The sequence below is a fragment of the Cupressus sempervirens genome, chromosome 6, assembly GCF_028749045.1.
Source record: "Cupressus sempervirens isolate cs-2001-9-10 chromosome 6, ASM2874904v1, whole genome shotgun sequence".
NCBI classification, from domain to species: Eukaryota; Viridiplantae; Streptophyta; class Pinopsida; order Cupressales; family Cupressaceae; genus Cupressus; species Cupressus sempervirens.
The window spans coordinates 686,483,841-686,503,211 of record NC_143123.1 but is presented as its reverse complement, the minus strand read 5'-3'; the positions used below and the strand labels follow the sequence as shown (position 1 = coordinate 686,503,211).

General features: G+C 36.5%; 1 pseudogene; it reads right to left on the bottom strand.

Annotated features, from left to right (window-relative positions):
* Positions 1-15,101: 15,101 nt before the first annotated feature.
* On the bottom strand, positions 15,102-18,640 carry LOC149554062 (WAT1-related protein At1g44800-like; annotated as a pseudogene).
* Between the last annotated feature and the right edge of the window lie 731 nt (positions 18,641-19,371).

Here is a 19,371-nt window from a genome sequence, read left to right as displayed (position 1 = left end):
ATAGGCCCTAAATTGGCTATTATAATTGCACTAAGAAAAGATTGCCCAATTTATACATTGTGGGGGGGAGCATTTTCTTTTCGAGTTGAGGAAAGCCAACTTCGAAGACACCCAAGATCACCTGCATGCGAGAACCTATCAAAGAGAAGCCAAGAAGGGGAAGAGCATGGAGCAAGGGAAAAATCCTAAATGGACATGAGAGCAATATGTGCAAACACAATGAAAATGTATTTACAATATGCACAATGAGATTTGAACCTTGATGGCAAGGATAACAACGCAACAACTTAACCATCACAACATGCCATTATTGGCTATTATAATTGCACTAAGTAAAGAGTGCCCAATTTATACATTGTGGGGTGGAGCATTTTCTTTTCTGTAATTTAATTCAGAATAAGACCCTTCTACTTCTATCTTCTTCTTTCTCTCAATGGCAGATCCATCTGTGACCCATCTTACTCCGCACAACTATCACACCTGGAAGGCACAAATGACTAGGCTTCTCATGTCAAGAGGTCTATGGTCTTGTTTGGATAGGAATCAACCTGCTCTTACATGCCATTTTGAGATTCTACAACATAGGAACAAAATGGATGAAGCCATGGGATTAATTGCATTGAATATTTCAGACAATCTACTATTTCACTTGGATGGTTTGACTACTGCATGGGCTTATTGGCTCAAGTTTTAGATCTTGTTTGGCCAAGTGAATGAGTTTCGAGCACTTCAGCTAGATGCAGAGTTGACTTCTTTGACACTTGACAACTTTCCCACCATTGAATACTTCTTGATGAAGTTCAAATCTCTACATATACTTTTGCAAGGATATGGGAAGAACAAAATAGATGATGAGTGTATCTTTTTTATACTCTCAAAGTTAAAGGGACAATATCAAATCTTCTCTTTCACTTTCTACTCCACTATGGATGCCTTGGGTGATAGACACAGGATGCCTTCTTTTGAGACATTTTTTGATTGGTTAACCCATCAACAGTCCAAGATTACTCAGATGGATTCACTTTTAGGTTCACAATCACAGGCATTGCTTACACAGGAGCAGAAGTTGAAGCACATATCAGATCCATCTTCTATGGGTTCATCATCTTCTAAGAAGAAGGAGAAAAAGAAGACTGAGACTCCTACTTGTTCCTATTGTGGGAAAGGATCTCATGATGAGGTGCATTGTTTTCAGAAGAGATGTGATGGCTATGAGAAATAGATTGCTAATTTGCAAGCTCTCCTTCAGAAGAGCACTATTTCCTCTCCATCCTCTTCTACCTCACAGGGGTCTACCTTTCAGTCTTCTTCCATATCTTCACCATCTACATTGGATTTTGGAAAGGGTCATGCATTACAGGCTACCATTACATCTCCTTCACAAGTTCCTTGGATACTAGATTCAGGTGCTTCTCACCATATGACATCTTCTCAAGGTGTCTTCTCTACTCTTGAGGCTTCTCCTATTCCTCATATTCTCAAGGGGAATAACACTTCACTACCAGTCTGTGGGAAAGGTTTAGTTCACATCCAAGATGGTATATTCAATGATGTATTGTATGTTCCATCTTTGTCTGCTAACCTTCTCTCCATTTCTCAAATTACACGTAGCGGATTACGGAAGATAGTTGAGTTCACTACTGATTCAGTCTTCATTCAAGATTGTGTAACAGGAGGTCTTATTGCTATAGGGGTAGTTGATCCTTCCACTCATCTTTACACCTTCTCACTCTTTGGTCCACCATCTCCATTGTTGGAGCAGACTACTTCACTTTCACAGGAGCATCATGTGGTGCAATCAGGATACTTGAACCTTTGTATTGTTCCTGAAATCCCTATTTTGACTGCCACACCACATCTAGTTGAGGGTTTTTCTTCTCTACAAGATTCTCCTTCCGCTCTACCTGATCTTCCAACTTCATTTATTGAGACTCCAGGTACACTTGTTGCATATACTACAGTGGACATTCATGACAGTTTCATCACACCTGCCTTGAGGATTCTATTTCCAGATCCTCATACATTCACCTCTGGGCATCAACTAGGATTTCCATTTTTGCCTCTCATTTAGGGATTCCCTCATTATGTACCCTTGTTTCTTCCGCATTGGAGTTGCATTGGTTCGATCCCTCCTTCAGGGGCTCCTTTATTTAGGGGAGGCTTTAGTATCTCTCATGGGGGGGGGGGCTGGTTGTACTTATGGTTTTGAGAGAGTCTCTTGATACATATCCGATGGAAGTTGTCCTTAGGGGGTCTTGTTGAGGCCTTCCTTTCTTCCTTCCTTTATTTTTTCAGCATGTTTTTTCTTACCTTTTTTTGGGGGAGGGTTTTTCCCACGTGGTTTTCTCTCTTTCCCTACTTACAGAGGTTGCATTTCTTTTGCATTATACTTGGGTACCTAACATGGCCTCATTGTCAGGACCCATTCTGCATTCATCTTAGTTTTGTGAGCTTAAGGCATTTCCCTAAGTTGCACTTAAGGGGGGGTGTTAGAATAAATTATTAATTATTAATTATTTATTCTATTTACTTAAGCTTACTTAGGTAAATGCATTTATTTAATATTTAGTATTTAATGCATGTAGTGGTTAGTTGTTGACAACACGAGAGTTTGTTCCCTTCTAGCATGTTCCACCTTTTGTGGATATGTGTTGAGTTGTCAACCTTATCTTCTACCACTTTCTAGATTGTTCTACAAGCTTCCTTGAGACCTTTATAAGCGGTCTCTCTCTCATTGTAAAATCATCAATTCACATAGCAATTTCATTTTTCCTATTGTGAAATATTTTCTCTTGCTTTATTTTCTTCAAGCTCTTGTTCTTTCGGTTTCTCTTCAGCAAGCTATTTGCATGTAGGTGATCTTGGCAATTGTGGAGTTGGATTTCATCAACTCCTACATTATTTGCACTCCTAATTTAGCACGTGTTGTCTACACCACTAATTTTCATGCTACACCATTGTAGGCTTATCCTCACATCATTGCACTCAATTCTCTGCTTAGTGGAGGATAACCCATATCTAGTGGACATGTGCCTAGTTGTATGACTTATCATGATGCTGACTTCTATGCATTGTAGAAGCTCTCCTAAAGCCTTTATATATAGGCACTCCTAGTGTACTCTAGATATGGCATATTAAATGAATATATCGTCATTCTGATCATACTCTCTCTATTTGGTCTACTGTTGTGCTTGTGTTTGAGGTCCTTGGTCTTGGGTGAATTCTGACCTAAGCCAAATTCTTACAATTCTTCTTCATTTTCCATAGTTGGTATTTGATCCTTACTCTTATCTTCATCTCATTTAATATTTTGATCATGTTGATCATCCTTTTCTTTCTCTACTATAGTTTTTTTCTGTTATTGAGTCTTTCATCTAATGAAGTTCTTCATCCTTTTCTTTCTCTACTGTAGTTTTTTCTCTTATTGAGTCTTTCATCTAATGAATTTCTTCTTGTTCTCCTACGTCAAGATCCGGCACATAGATCCTTTTATATTTTGATTGTTGGTCTTTCTGCTTCACCTTATCATCCTCACATCTGACATCTTAATATGCTTGTTATCTTTTCTCATTGTAATGCTATTTGATATCATGTGTGTAGGAGTTGATGAAATCCAACTCCACAATCACCAAGATCACCTACATACAAATAGCTCGTTGAAGAGAAACCAAAGGAGCAAGAGCTTGAAGAAAACAATGCAAGAGAAAATATTTCACAATAAGAAAATGAAATTGCTATGTGAATTGATGAATTCACAATGTGTGTGTGTGTGTGTGTGTGTGTGTGTGTGTGTGTGTGTGAGAGAGAGAGAGAGAGAGAGAGACCGCTTATAAAGGCCTCAAAGAATCTTGTAAAATAAGTTGGAAGGAGGTAGAGGATAAGGTTGACAACCAAGCATACTTCCACAAAAAGGTGCAACATGCTAGAAGGGAACAAACTCCCATGTTGTCAACAACTAACCACTATAACTATTAAATACTAAATATTAAATAAATGCATTAACCTAAGTAAGCTTAAGTAAATAGAATAAATAATAAATAATTATTTATTTATTTACTCTAACACCCCCCCTTAAGTGCAACTTAGGTGAATTCCTTAAGCTACCAAAACTAAGATGAAAATACAAAATGGGTCCCGACAATGAGACCATGTTAGGTACCCATGTACAATGTAAAAAAATGCAACCTCTATAAATGGGGAAAGAGAGAAAACCACGTGGGAAAAACCCTCCCCCAAAAAGAGGTAAAAATAACATGCAAAAAAAAAAACATGAAGTGAAGGAAGGAAGGCCTCAACCAATCCCCCCAAGGACAACTTCCATCGGATAAGAGTCAAGAGACCCACTCAAAACCATAAGTGCAACCAACCTCCCAATGAGAGATACTAAAGCTTCCCCAAAATAAAGGAACCCCTAAAGGAGGGATCGAACCAATGCAACTCCAATGTGGAAGAAACAAGGGTACATAACAAGGGAATCCTTGAATGAGAGGAAAAACTAGAAAGCCTAGCTGATGCCCAGAGGAGAATGTATGAGGAACTGAAAAGGGAATCCCCAAGGCAGGTGTGATGACACTGTCATGAATGTCCACTGTAGTATCTGCAATAGGTGCTCCTAGAGTCTTAATGAATGAAGTTGGAGGATCAGGTAGAGTAGAAGAAGAATCCCGTGGAAGAGAAAAGGCCTCAACTAGATGTGGTGTGGAAGTCAAAATAAGGATCTCAAGAACAATACATAGGTTCAAGTATATTGATTGCACCACATGATGTTCCTGCAAAAGAGAAGAAGTGTACTCCAACAATGGAGATGGTGGACCAAAGTGTGAGAAGGTGTAGAGATGAGTGGAAGGATCAATGACCCCTATAGCAATAAGACCTCATGTTGCACGATCTCGAATGAAGATTGAATTGGCAGTGAACTCAACTATCTTCCCTAATCCACTACGTGTAATCTAAGAAATTGAGAGAAGGTTGATTGACAAAGATGGAACATATAATACATCATTGAATATACCATCCTGGATGCTAATTGAACCTTTCCCATAGACTGGTAGGATAGTGTTATTCCCCATGTGAATATAAGGAATGGGAGAAGCCTCAAGAGTAGAGAAGACACTGTGAGAAGATGTCATATGGTGAAAAGCACCTGAATCCAATATCCAAGGAACCTGTGAAGGATATGTAATGGTAGCCTATAATGCATGACCCTTTCCAAGATTCGATGTAGATGGAAAAGATGTGGAAGAAGACTAAAAGGCAGACCCCTGTGAGGTAGAAGAGGATGGAGAAGAAATAGTGTTCTTCTTCTGAAGAGCTTGCAAATCTGCAATTTGTTTCCCATAGCCATCAAATCTCTTCTAAAAACAATGTGCCTCATCATGAGATCCTTTCCCAAAATAGGAACAGGTAGGAGTCTCAGTCTTCTTTTTCTCCTTCTTCTTAGAAGATGATGAACCAGTAGAAGAGGGATCTGATATCTGCTTCAACTTCTACTCCTATGTATCCTTGACAAGCAATGTCTATGACTGTGAACCTAAAAGTGAATCCATCTGATTGATCTTGGACTATTCATGAGTTAACCTATCACAAAATATCTCAAATGAGGGCATCCTGTGTTTGTCACCCAAGGCATCCATAGTGGAGTAGAAAGTAGAAGAGAAGATCTAATACTTTCCCCTCAACTTTGAGAGTATCAAAAAATACACTCATCATCTGTCTTGGTTTTCCCACATCCCTGCAAAAGTGTACGCAAAGATTTGAATTTCATCAAGAAGTCTTCAATGGTGGGAAATTTGTTAGGTGTCAAAGAAGTCAACTTTGCATCTAACTGAAGTGCCCAGAACTCATTCACTTGACTAAACAAAGTCTAAAATTTGAGCTAATAAGCCCAAGGAGTGGTCAAACCATCCAAGTGAAATAGCAGACTATCTGAAATGTTTAGTGCAATCAATCCCATGGCCTCATCCATTTTGTTCCTGTGCTAAAGAACCTCAAAAGGGCATGTGAGAACAGGTTGATTATGATCCAGACATGACCATAAGCCTCTCAACATGAGAAGCTTTGTCATTTGTGCCTTCCAGGTGTGATAGTTGTGTGGCATGAGACAGGTCATAGATGGATCCGCCATTGAGAGTGAAGAAGAAGGAAGTAGAAGGGTCTTATTCTAAATTAAATTACAGAAAAGAAAATGCTCCCCCCCCCCCCCAACAATGTATAAATTGGGCACTATTTATTTAGTGTGATTATAATAGCTAATTTAGGGCCTATTTATGAAAGTAGTATTTTTGTCTATAGAACCTCTAATCTAATTGCAGATCTGAAAAGTAGACAAAAAAAATACTTTCAAAAAAAATAGAACCTGGTTATGTGTCCAAATGAGCCCGTACTAAGCATTTGAAGTGGCAAAAATCAAGAATTGTGAGTTGCAAAAAAATTCAGGAATAGATATCTCAAACCACCTACACAAATGTGTAGATCACAAAATCCTACCCCAAAACAAAAAAAAATTGCTCGAAAAAATGACTTCGTATGAGTGAGATATTGTTGTTTGAAAATCACCTCTGCAGTTATTTTTTTTGAATCACCGTCGTCACACCTCCAAAAAATAAAGAAAAAAGCCCAAAAAATATTAGATCTATTATGTCAAATCCTCTTTCTCCTTTTTTTCCAAATACTGAAAAAATGCTCTTCCTCCCGATTGAAGAAAAAATCTCAAACAAACTAGGGTTTGTGTCTCTAAATCGCGGCTTCAAAAAAAATCCTTCAAATAAGAAGTAGCAAGGAGGCTCTGATACCATGTAGGAGTTGATGAAATCCAACTCCACAATCGCCAAGATCACCTACATACAAATAGCTTGCTGAAGAGAAACCGAAGGAGCAAGAGCTTGAAGCAAACAATGCAAGAGAAAATATTTCACAATAGGAAAATGAAATTGCTATGTGAATTGATGAATTTACAATGTGAGAGAGACCGCTTATAAATGCCTCAAAGAAGCTTGTAGAACAAGTTGGAAGGAGGTAGAAGATAAGGTTGACACTTCCAAAAAAAGGTGGAACATGCTAGAAGGGAACAAACTCTCGTGTTGTCAACAACTAACCACCACAACTATTAAATGCTAAATATTAAATAAATGCATTAATCTAAGTAAGCTTAAAAGTAAATAGAATAAATAATTAATAATTAATTAATTATTTACTGTAACAATGTGTCATCTATACTGCTTCTTACATAATGTTGCCAATTTCTTCCAAGTTACAACCAATATTTGTTTTAGAAATATCCAACTAGTATTTATTATAATATTGATAGGATTATTACCATGACCAAGAATTATCTATATTTCATAGAAGAACAAAACACATAGAAATACAATATCGTTAGATTTATGACTTGGTTAAAGATGGGCAAATGAAGCTATAGCTTTATCCTTCATTTCGCCAAGTTATTGATTTCTTTATGAGAGATCTTCATATAACTAATCTTGTAAGTTTTAGAAATCAATGGAAATCATCTTATTGATCATTCTAGGTGAAACTAAATATATCAATAATGCATAAAATAGAATTTTGTTTCAAAAGAAACTTGCTTTAATAGAATGGTAATTAGTATATTGAAATGTTAGGAAATTTGTTTTATTTTTGAAGTTCTAAATATTTTCTATGTTTCTTAGTAAATTAATAATCTATAAAAAATTCTATTATTGTAATACGTCCATTCAAATTTTCCTGAAATAAATATTTTTTAAATGTAGAGCTTGTATATATTTTAATTATAATTATTCACTTTTTTAAAATCTTTTTTTTCTTTAATACACTATTAGTGTGTTTAAAATTTCATGCAATATTTCGAATCAGTATATGGTTGAAACGAATTCTTGATGTCTGTGAAAATAAAAATATGATTTAAAATTATTTTCACCCAAAATTGGAATTGAGGAAAGTGTAATTTGAACATTTCATTATTTTTCATCACATAACTATTACTCTCACCATAACTTAAATTTTTGAATAAACGTTTCCTCAATATTGATGGATGATATCCTTGTGATCAATGAAATAATGTCAAAAGTTAATCCGTCTATCATATCTATTGTAGAATTAGTGAGAAAATGTTCCTTCATGTTAGCTTCTCTAAATATATGATATCCAATTGTTCTAATATGGTTATCATTAAATAAAGATTTAAATTCTAACATTGCAATTTCTTAGCTTTGGCAATTATTGGTGATAATTTATGAATTTCTAAATATCATTATCTTACTTAGATTAAATTTAATGCAAAATTATAACTTCAAGATGAGGGTTTGAAATTTGATATCATTATTTGTCACTTTTTCTTTTTTAACTTTTGGAGAAATAAACCATATTCCACTTGGAATTTGTAATAATAAATTTAAAACCCTAATTTTCAAAGGTTTCACTATCAAGCCATATAAAAGTTTAGATACACCATCTCATAATTACAAGAGTCATCTACCCCAAACCAATCAATAAGAGACAATATAATATTTTGAACTAAAAATATATTTTGTAAAAATTAAAAATAATCAAACTAAAAAATCAATTTTACTAATCATTTTTTAAAAAATTATAAGAAAAAATATTTCACTTTATCATTAATCCAAATTATACTCAAATTTATTATCATACATAAACTAAAAGACAATTGGACATATAATTTTTTATTGAATCATTGTGAATAACTTGTAAGAAAATCTTGCAATAAATGACATATCTATCTTAAAATGTCACACCTTTTAATTTTTTAATCTTATATTTAAATATTATTAAAGATAAATTTTGAACAAAATTATCAAATGAGAAAATTTAATATTAATGATACCTTTTATTTTTAATAAACTTTTTTTTTTTTCATATTCAAGGTTCATATAGTTGGCTACCATGCTACCACACAATAGTTGTAATCTATTTGTGTAAAAGTTTTCCATCTAGTTGAGATTCATATTTTTAATAGAGGTTGACTTATTTCAATTATGTCATCTTCAGTGTTGTTGGTAGATTCATCTTCTAACCTATGGTCTAGTTGTCTTGTCTCTTTTTCATCTTTTTTTTTTTCCTATAGAGCAATGTAAAGTCCTACAATTCAAAACTTTGAATAAAATCATTTTTCTATTTACAAGTGAAAAAATTATAGCCAAGAATTTATCTAACCTTCCCACATGGCAAAAAGAGGGGTAAAAATTTATTAAGACAGAAAGGAATACAACAAGGAGAGCTCAACAAGGAGCTTGATCCTGAGCAACAAGATCATCAAATTCTTACACTATCTCAAAGGACAGTTGCCCACTATCCCTAATATTCCAACCCGGATCATGATTAGAAGCCCATTTGGCTAAACAATCAGCAGGTCTATTCCATTCTCGTGGAATATACTTGAACCTAATGAACTGAAAAGAGGAAGAGAAGAAAAGAATCTACTTAACAACAGTGGCCAGCTGCCAACTAACATCCTCAAGCTCTTGCGAAGAAAGCATGTTCACCACCACCTGGGAATCAGACTCACAAATAATCTTACTCCATCCCCACAAGCAACACTGTTCCACAGTATATAAAATAGCTTGAGCTTCCATGAGATTGTTAGTATAATCACCCTTATGAATTGAGAAGAAAAATTTAACATTCCCAGAACTACAACGAGTCACTCCGCCAATACCAGCCGGACCAGGATTCCCATGAGAAGAACCATCAGTGTTAATTTTCAGAACTCCACAGGGAGGAGGAGTCCAGTGCCCATCCCAGTTAACCCAACCCTTCCTCTGATGGTGAAGCTGCCTAGATATAGAAGGAAACCTATGAGCCGCAACCCCATCTTGCAGATGAAAATTGAGGCGATTACAGATAGCAAGATCAACTGGATCCATACTCCCATCAAGCTCACACTTCACAAGAATAGTTTCCTAGAGAGAATGTGATATTTTCTACCAAAGATGCAAAACACCAAGCCGAACATCTTGGAATATGCGACGATTCCTCTCCAACCAGATATGCCAAAGCATGAAAGATGGGCCAGCAATCCAAGCAGCATGGAGAGAAGAAGACTTGGAGGGAGCACTACCCAAGCAAGCCCAGAACTCAGGCAAAGAGGAAGCATGCCGACAAGAGAAACCCCAAGCGCTCCACCAAAGGTGTCATATCTGAGTAGAATAGGAGCAATGGAAGAACAGATGGGAGATAGACTCCTCTCCATTACCACACAAAACACAATAAGAGGGGCCCTGAAATCCACGTTTACAAAGATTATCCCAGGTAAGAAAACGGTTGTGAGCCACTAGCCACATGAAAAAAGTGCACTTGAACCAAGAAACTTTATTCCAGATTTGCTTCCACAAAGGGACCTCAGCATCCCCAAATAATTGTCTAGTTATCTCCTGATACCCAGCAGAGACATGATATTTACCAGACAAGGTACTGCCCCAAGCCAATACATCTGGACCAAGCAAAGAGGAACACTCTCTAGAGGCCAAAATTTGAGAAAGCTCCTGATGATCCATGTCTGTACCTCCAGGAGGCCAATCAGAGGAATGCTTCCATCTATAACCAACAACAGGTCCCAATTGATAAGGAGTCTTGTAATGAGCCACTTTATCCCATCCAGCGACCAGAAAAGAGTCACAAAGAGGTTGAAGATGAGGGTATATGGATAAAATGGAAGGGAATCCATCCCAAGCATCAAACCAAAACAAAGCCTGAGAACCTCCCTTACATATCCAGAATAGACCCCTCTTCACCAACATCGCACCTGTCTTCAAAATATGCCAAACCATTGAGCCACGACCTTCAAGAGGAAGTGCAGAAATAGAGCAAGGATCAGCACCATGAAAATATTTATGAATGATAATACGAGCCCAAAGTTGATGCTATCCAGAGCACCATTGCCAATAAAGTTTAGCAGCCAAAGCTTGTCTACTCAATAGAGCAGAACAAAGACCAAGACCACCCTCCTTTTTAGGCCTACAAACAGTTGCCCAATTAACCAAGCTCCATTTAGTACTACGCAAATTACCACTCCAAAGGAATTGTTGAGAAAGAGCATCAAACTCCTTGAGAAAGTAAATAGGTGCAGCATGAACCATGCTTCTATAAGTAGGAAGAGCTTGGATAACAGCTTGAAGAAGAGTAACCCAGGCAGCAGTAGAAAGCCATCTATGAGTCCAATGATTTACCTTATCCTAAAGCTTGGTAATCAAATTTTGTCAAAAGAGACGTGGCTGCCTGGAAACAGCAATAGGAATGCCAAGATAAGTCAAAGGAAATGAACCTATCTGAAACTGTAGGATACCAACAATCTTGTGCTGAATAGAATCAGGAGTGTTAAAAAAGTAAATGAAAGATTTGTGCTCATTAACTTTCTGGCCTGAAGCTGCCAAATAAACGTCCAAAGCATGTCGAAAGGCTTCAGCTTCCTTGATCCTAGCAAGACCGGCAAGAGCAGAATCATCAACAAATTGAAGATGGGAAAGAGAAGGTAAGCCATTACCCCACCACCAGCCTTGAATAGAATTCTGGGACACCTGATGCTTAATGAATCTGCCCAAGCCTTCAGCCATGATGATGAATAGATATGGGGAGAGAGGGTCACCCTGGCAGAGGCCTCTAGAAGCACCAAATAGTTGTGAAGGTTGACCATTAATAAGAATAGAAAAAGAGGCAGAAGTAATGCAACTCATAATCCAACTCACCCAGTCAGAGCCAAATCCAAAAGAAAGAAGAATACTCCTTAGGAAGCTCCATTTAACTCTATCGTAGGCCTTAGCCATATCCAGCTTAACAAACATGGCTCTCTCCCTTGAAGTAGCCATAGAGTGAATAGCCTCAGTAGCAATAACCACCCCATCCAAAATTTGTCGTCCAGCAACAAAGCCACCTTGTTCTTCTGAGATAATAATGGGAAGCCACCTTTTCAGTCTCTTAGTAATCAGCTTAGTGATAACTTTGTAGACCACATTGCATAAGGCAATTGGTCTAAAAAACTCCAATTGATTAGCACCCTCTCTCTTAGGAATAAGAGTCAAGAATGTAGAGTTCAAAGCTCGAAGCATCTACTTGCTAGCATAGGATTCTTTAACCACCTCCAACAAATCATGATTAATGATGTCCCAAAATTCCTAAAAGAATTCAACTAGAAAACCATCAGGACCAGGAGCCTTCCCCTTAGGCATGCCAAAGACCACTGCCTCCAGCTCTTCCAAAGAGATAGGACGCATGAGATAATCATTCATTTCCTGAGTGATAAGGGAAGGAATACAGGACAAAATAAGATTTTCTTCATTATCAGCAGGAGGAGAGTCCTCAGAGAAGAGGGTAGAGAAGTATGAAATAGCCTCCTGGAACAAAGCTGGCAAGGAATTCAATTGGATACCTTGAGAATTAACCAAAGAAGAGATAGTGCTCTGATTCCGGCGAGATTGCACTGTTTTATAGAAAAAGGCAGTGTTTCGATCACCTTCCTGGAGCCAATCAACTCAAGCCTTTTTCTTCCAAAAAATTTCCTCTCGAAGTTCCCATTCTTCTAGAGCTCTAGAAACAAGGGATTTAGCCTGGCCAAGATCCTCCGAGAAACCTCGATCTCTAATCTCCCTTGTGATGACATCAAGATTTTCTTGAGCAAGCCTCTTCATAAAGTGAAGATTCCCAAAGAATTCCCTATTCCATATCTTGAGCTTCCTTTTAACATATTGAAGCCTTTTAGAAAATGAGAACATTGCAGTACCATATGCAGGGGCACCATCTTTCCACCAACAAAAAACAAAATCATGAAGAGAGGAGTCACGAAGCCACATCAACTGGAACTTAAAAGGAGGATGCTTCGGAACATAAGCCCCTATAGCGGAAAATTTGATTGGCCAATGATCTGAACCCCTCCAATCAAGGATTTCAGAAGAGATAGTAAGGGTGCCACTAAGCCAGAAGCAAGAAACAAGAAATCTATCCAGGCATTCTGAGATAGCAGCAACACCAGTCCTGCGATTATTCCAGGTATAGAGGCCATTAGAAGGCTTAACATCAGAGAGATGCAAAAGAGATATGTGCTGCCAAAGAAGAGCAGAAGAAGGCCCCAATCTAGCCAAACCACCATGCTTCTCTTCCAGACTTAAAACTGAATTGAAGTCCCCTGCTAACACCTGAGGATGATAAGGATGACAATTTCTAACATATTGAATATGTTCCCAAAGTTCCTCCTTTCCCACAAGATCAACAGGTGCATACACATTAGTAACCATGATTACCTCTCCTGAGTCTAGAGCAAAAGCTACCATAGAGAGAGCTGAGCGAGAAGACATCCAGCCAAGAGGAGAAATTTTTTGAGGATCCCAAAATATAGCTAAACCACCAGCACTGCCTGTTGCCCCAACACACTGGCATTGGCCACGAGACCAAATACTAGAGGCATGTTGGACCATAGACTCCATAGAGAGCTTAGTCTCTTGGATACAAAAAACATCAGGACTATGATCAACCACCAAGTTATGAATAGCCTTTGTCTAGGGATGCTATTCAACCCCCTTACATTCCATGAGAGAATAATCATCATTGGGTAGATTTGGGAAAATGAGAATCCAAAGGTTTCACTGAACCAGACTCAATCAATATATCTCCTATGAGTTTAATCTTCTCTTGGTTTGTTTTGTGCCCACTCCTTAGAGGGGGAGAAGAAGAAGCCCGCTTAAAGGGTCGAGGCAGCAACCCCAAGGGGAGAGGAGATCCCTTGCCCTTACCTGATGGTAGCACATCCTTAACCAAGTCAGCCAAAACAACATCATCATCTTCCAACACTGTAGAAGTCACCAGAGCCGCTGTCACAGGAGCTACAGGAACCTCACAATTCTGATATACTACAACTTGAGATGCCCCACAAGCATCATTAGGAACATATCTCTCATCTGGGCAAGCTGGATCAGAAGAGATAGGAGGAGGAATACCCTCCTCTAGAACCATACTATCCAGCACCTCAAAAACGGTTAAAACCTGAATCAGATAATCTTTCTTTCAAAGGCCTCTTTTGACCACGTCCCTTAGCTCGAGGACGAACAGGGGTAAATCCATCCTTATCCTGCATTGGAGCCTTACCCTTACCTGTAGCATCTTGTGGATTCATCCCCTTGGTAGTATTAACCATTTGAGATTGTCCTTTCCCTGTAGTATCTGCCAAACCACCAGCATTTCCAGTTGTAGACCGATCCACTCCTTTGAAACTCGAGTTACGGGGCACTGCCGCAGTAAATGACCATACTCATGAAAAATCTAACAACGGAAAGGGAGGGATTCATAATCTAACTACTGCACCCAAGAAGAATCCCCCAGACAAATTTCCAAAGAATCTGGTAATGGGTTATTCAAATTAATTTCAACACAAATTCTAGCAAAAGAAATAACCTTTTTATCAAGCATTTGATGTGCGATCGCAGCTGGCTTCCCCAACAAAGCAGCAATTTGTCGAAGGATGTCTTCACGCCAAAATTCCAAGGGAAGACGAGGCAAGCGAACCCAAACTGGCATTGTTGAAGGGAGATCCTCAACAGAATTAAAACCTGAATGCCAAGGTTTGACAAATAACCCCACATTGTTGTAGAAATAAGGGCCTCCTTCAAAAACACGATCACGATCAGACATGCAAGAGAATACAACAAAAAAATAACTATTCCCTGCCAACATAATCTCCATATCGCCTTCCACCTGCCAAGAGCGGCGGATCCATGCCTCAAGAGCGGATAGGGAAATCCGGATTCCAAGAAATTTGCATATCAAAGCATGCTTGGTCCAATAATCAATGTCCTCCATTATAGCCGTTGGAGGAATAACCAGAATAGGGCGATCATGGCTACGCGGAAGACAGCCATTAACTTTTTTTAGCTTGGAGCTCTCCCCTGAATAAAACGATTCAGATCGCATTGCATGCATAGTTGGAGAAGAACCATCTGTTCTCACCAACGGAGAAGAAATCCCAGGCCCTGCCATGCAAACAATAAAACCCCCAATCCAAAATTGACTGCAGAAGATCTCCAAAAACATCGACGCAAATTATGTCCAGTAGCTAACAATCCAAACAGAATAGAAAATAGTAAAGATCAAACACCAAGAACAGGCTAGGGGAAAAACCCTAGCCCAGCCAGCAGCCAACACTTCTCAGAGACTCCATCCCGATCGATAGCCCATCTTGACTCCTTATCCAACCTTCCCACATGAAGGTTCATATGAAATATTGAAATCTCTAAGACTGCAACTATAATTGTAGATAATAGATAGAAAAGTGTTGAAAAGACAGGTCCTTTTTCCTCAATGCTATAGGTTTTCACAAAGAATGTAAATGCTGAACCAACTACTACCTACATCAACATCAATTTAAGTCAACATGATTGTATATTATGTGAATATTAAAAATATTTGGAAGTTTTGGCACATAGAGATTTTCTTTTATACTAACTAAGAATACAGTGCTGAAATATTCCATGTCCCAAATTAGTTTCCAAGAAGAGGTGTGACGCTCAAATATCAAGGCTATTATTGTGCTCTGAATTATCGCTACTAAGAATGCTAATGTTAGGAATGATTTTTGAGCAGGATACTTTTTCGAGATTTGCACATGTACATATCAAGCATTGATCAACTTTTAGTTCATAAATATATCATTCCTATGTTTTTGTTTTTTTAAATTTGAGTGTGTGCCTTTTATGGATTAGGTGTGAAAAACACAAGCACAATTGAATCTAGAAATTAAAAAATGAATTTCTATGTACATGAAAAATTGACATCATTATTTTTTATCACATGAAATTGGATTGAAGGAAACAATGCACACTTGCAAAGTAAGGTATAGCGACAAAAAAAGAAAGCAAGCCAATAAGGATAACGCCCCCAGAAACCATGTACTATGTTTTAGAAGAAGTGTTTCTGAAAGATTCAAGATAAAGCCCTTGTATAATGTCATAATCATCGCCCCTCCAACATAGATAAAAGTTCCTATAACTTTTGCTTGTCCATACTTAATTTTGATGTCTACTTTCTCAAATCTGAAACACCACAATACATAAACTAATCAAACTATTGATTATTCCAACAAATGATTCATTAGATTTCTCTAAAAATTTCATATAGCTATGTCTTTATATGCACAATTTTATATAGCATCCTTTCCAGCTATATTTTTTCCTTGTCCATACTTAGATGAAGTGTCTACTTTCTCATATCTAAAACAAACTAATTAAACTCCTCATTTTTTTAACAAAAGATTTATTATGTTGCTCTAATCTTTTCATATGCCTATATCTTCATATTGCACAACTTTATATATCATCCTTTCCAGTTAAAATAAAAATATGTATGTATATTGTTTTAATAAGAACACGTGGATACATTTTTCTATTGAGATACTTGTCCTTACAAGGCCATCTTATCTTTAGGTCAAATATAATTTATTTGCGCCACCACCTTTAGCCACATCACCTATTTGAGCACAACCTTAATACCATTTTGATCTTTTTATAAGATATTGCTCTAATGCAAATATGTAGAATATTGCTATGAAAATTGAGCTAATTGTCTCTATAGGATAATCCTAACTTTGATTCATATTTCTCTTATTTCCAACACTAACTAAAGCCACATTAGTTGTTTGAGGTTCTTATTTTGGCCGCCTAGTTCTAAAAACTATAGTGAACTTTTCATGGGGTATTTTTGTCCAATACAATAAATGGGTACATAATTGAGAATTGTCAATTGAGCTAATTGCCCCTATAGGATTAGGGCATCTTCTTTCAGATCTAGCTTATTTTCATCAGCCTCTTAGACAATATTTGATGTTGAACTTCATGAATTAGATAGGTACTGCCCTCAGGCTTTCTAATTTTTGGTAGAATATTCTATTAATTGAATTACTAGCCTTTATAAAATAAATTCATCTTTCATTCAAATATAACTTCTTTTACACAACCAATTAATAAATCTCAAACTTTTATAACAAAATGTACCATTAATTGTAAATACCCTCATAACAAATGTATTACTGCATATTAAACAAAGGTTCCAAAAAAGCAGAAAAAAATTGACTCACAAGTTTTGCTATAAAGTATGTGATCTAATGCAAATGCAACTTTTATAGATTTATGATGTTCTTTTGGATCAATGTTTTCTAGCATATGCACAAACTACTTATTTTTAGTAAGATTACCACCAAGTATTATGGATTCGCTCACCCACATGCCGCCGCTCACACAAGTTCTAGAACTAGATTAGATAAGATCAAAAAGGTTATTGGGTTTAAATCAATACCGAAACGCAATGGCTATCATAGATCTGACAATAGGAAGGAGGATTTGGATTGCAGATGTAAAGGTGGCCGAAGTGTATTCCAAGCCAACGAAAAACAGATTCTGGCTCACACTGATCCTGCAATATTACTACACCACTTAGTCTCTTGATATCAAATCAGTCCCTTCAAAGCTGATAATTATTGTTGATTACTACAGCTTAATTTCTGTTAAATTATGAATACATATACTGTATATAGACATTGTTTATAAGAATCCCAAGAACAGCGAAAGCAAGATAATAGAAAAAACCAAGAAAACTACAATTAAAACAGATGAATTTTAATTCTACTTACCCAGAAAGGGAAAGAAGAAAGATCTGCCAGAATATAGCACAAGTGAGTTGGGGACGATCCTTCCTACACAGAGCATCATCAACATCATAAACTTAGTTATAATGATATCAAGATTTAAGTATGTTAAATTCATTATTTGTTTCAATAAGTAATTAAAGAGTTTATTTCTTTTAGATGCAATGAGTGTTAGGTGTTTCATTCATTCTTATGAAAAATAGGTTCTTCTTATGAAATATAAGTTAATAAATTTGATTCAAAAACTATACAATTGAATTATGAAAATAAATATATATTTGCTATTATGTTTTTGAGTCTGATTGTATAAAGAAACTTCACATCAACTATTCTAATCACACTCCATGATCTATCATTATTTTCAAATGGACACGGCTATCCTCCTTTCAAACCTTCAAACTGTAGAGGTGACCAATTTTCAAAAAATCGAAAACATCATGGATTTTTCTAAAAATTTCAACATTTGATCTTCATGATCTGCATAGTTTGTAGTGGAAAATAACAAAAAAATTGGAAAAAAATCACTAAGTTTTAATAAATCTGAAAAAAAAATTCACTTTATTTTGTCTATAGTGCATTTTGTCTGGATATTAGCCTGTCCCTGCTTAAACTCTCTTATCCTGATAATAGATCATAGATAATAGATCATAGATGGTAAAAAGACAATTTATACAAACAGATTCAAAAGTATAGTAACATTATTTCATAAGTTAACAACTGCACATTTTTCATTAGAATATTGTGAAAAACTGATCCGTGCTATTCATAATAATATTATTATAACGACATAGGCTAAATATTCAACCGACGTTTGAGTTTTATCATACTTGTATCACCTTTCTAGAAAATAAGCAAAAGGGGCCATGACAAGTGTAGAAACAGCTTGTCTATAAGCTACATATACGAAACGGCTCATTCCATTGCCAAAAGCGATTCTGACAATAAATATACATCGCTGCAAGGCCAGCCTGAACTAAAATTTCCATACAGTTTGCATTCTTCCATCATTTTTTTCTTCAGCGGAGAAGGCTGCAACAAGTAGAAATTTTAAACGTAATCTTCTCGTTAGAGGGAGAGAAAAAAAGTCAGTTGAGAAATTAATTTATTGAAAATGGCAGAGATTTTAATTTCTTCCGACCAAAATTTGGTGAGAAATTGATTTGTCCCCACTTTGATTTGGTGTGAAATTAATTTATCTGAGTATGGCAGAGATTTTAAGTTCTTCGTACCAATGTTGTGATATAGACCAGTCTATCTCTGATCAACTGCAGTATTAGAACAACTTTTGATTAAAGTTGCAACTCCCATGTGTTGCATGCTCTATGTGGGCGGGTGAAATACTGGACGCCACATTCACATCAATGCATAAATTATTGTACTATAAAGTTTTTTTTAATAGGGATTTATTTCAATAGGTAGAAATCTCATATACAGCAGTGATATTAAATTAGGAAGGGCAAAATGGTAGCAAAATAGAGAGGAGGGATGTACTTATTTAATTTTTCACAAATATCAGTTAGATTTAGAATAGTAAGATTTAGAATATTCATGAGACTGCTCTAGTCTTTATCATGTTTTCTTTCTTATTATCTCTTTCTTTGATAAAAGTAAAAAATTAAAAGAGATAGTTAAGAAATTTGTTGGAATTATCTTAATTAGAATCTTTATGTTATATCAAAAGGTTCTGAACTAAAGCTTCTTTCCAAAGGTTCCACCTATGAGGTGGAGCATTAGGAGTA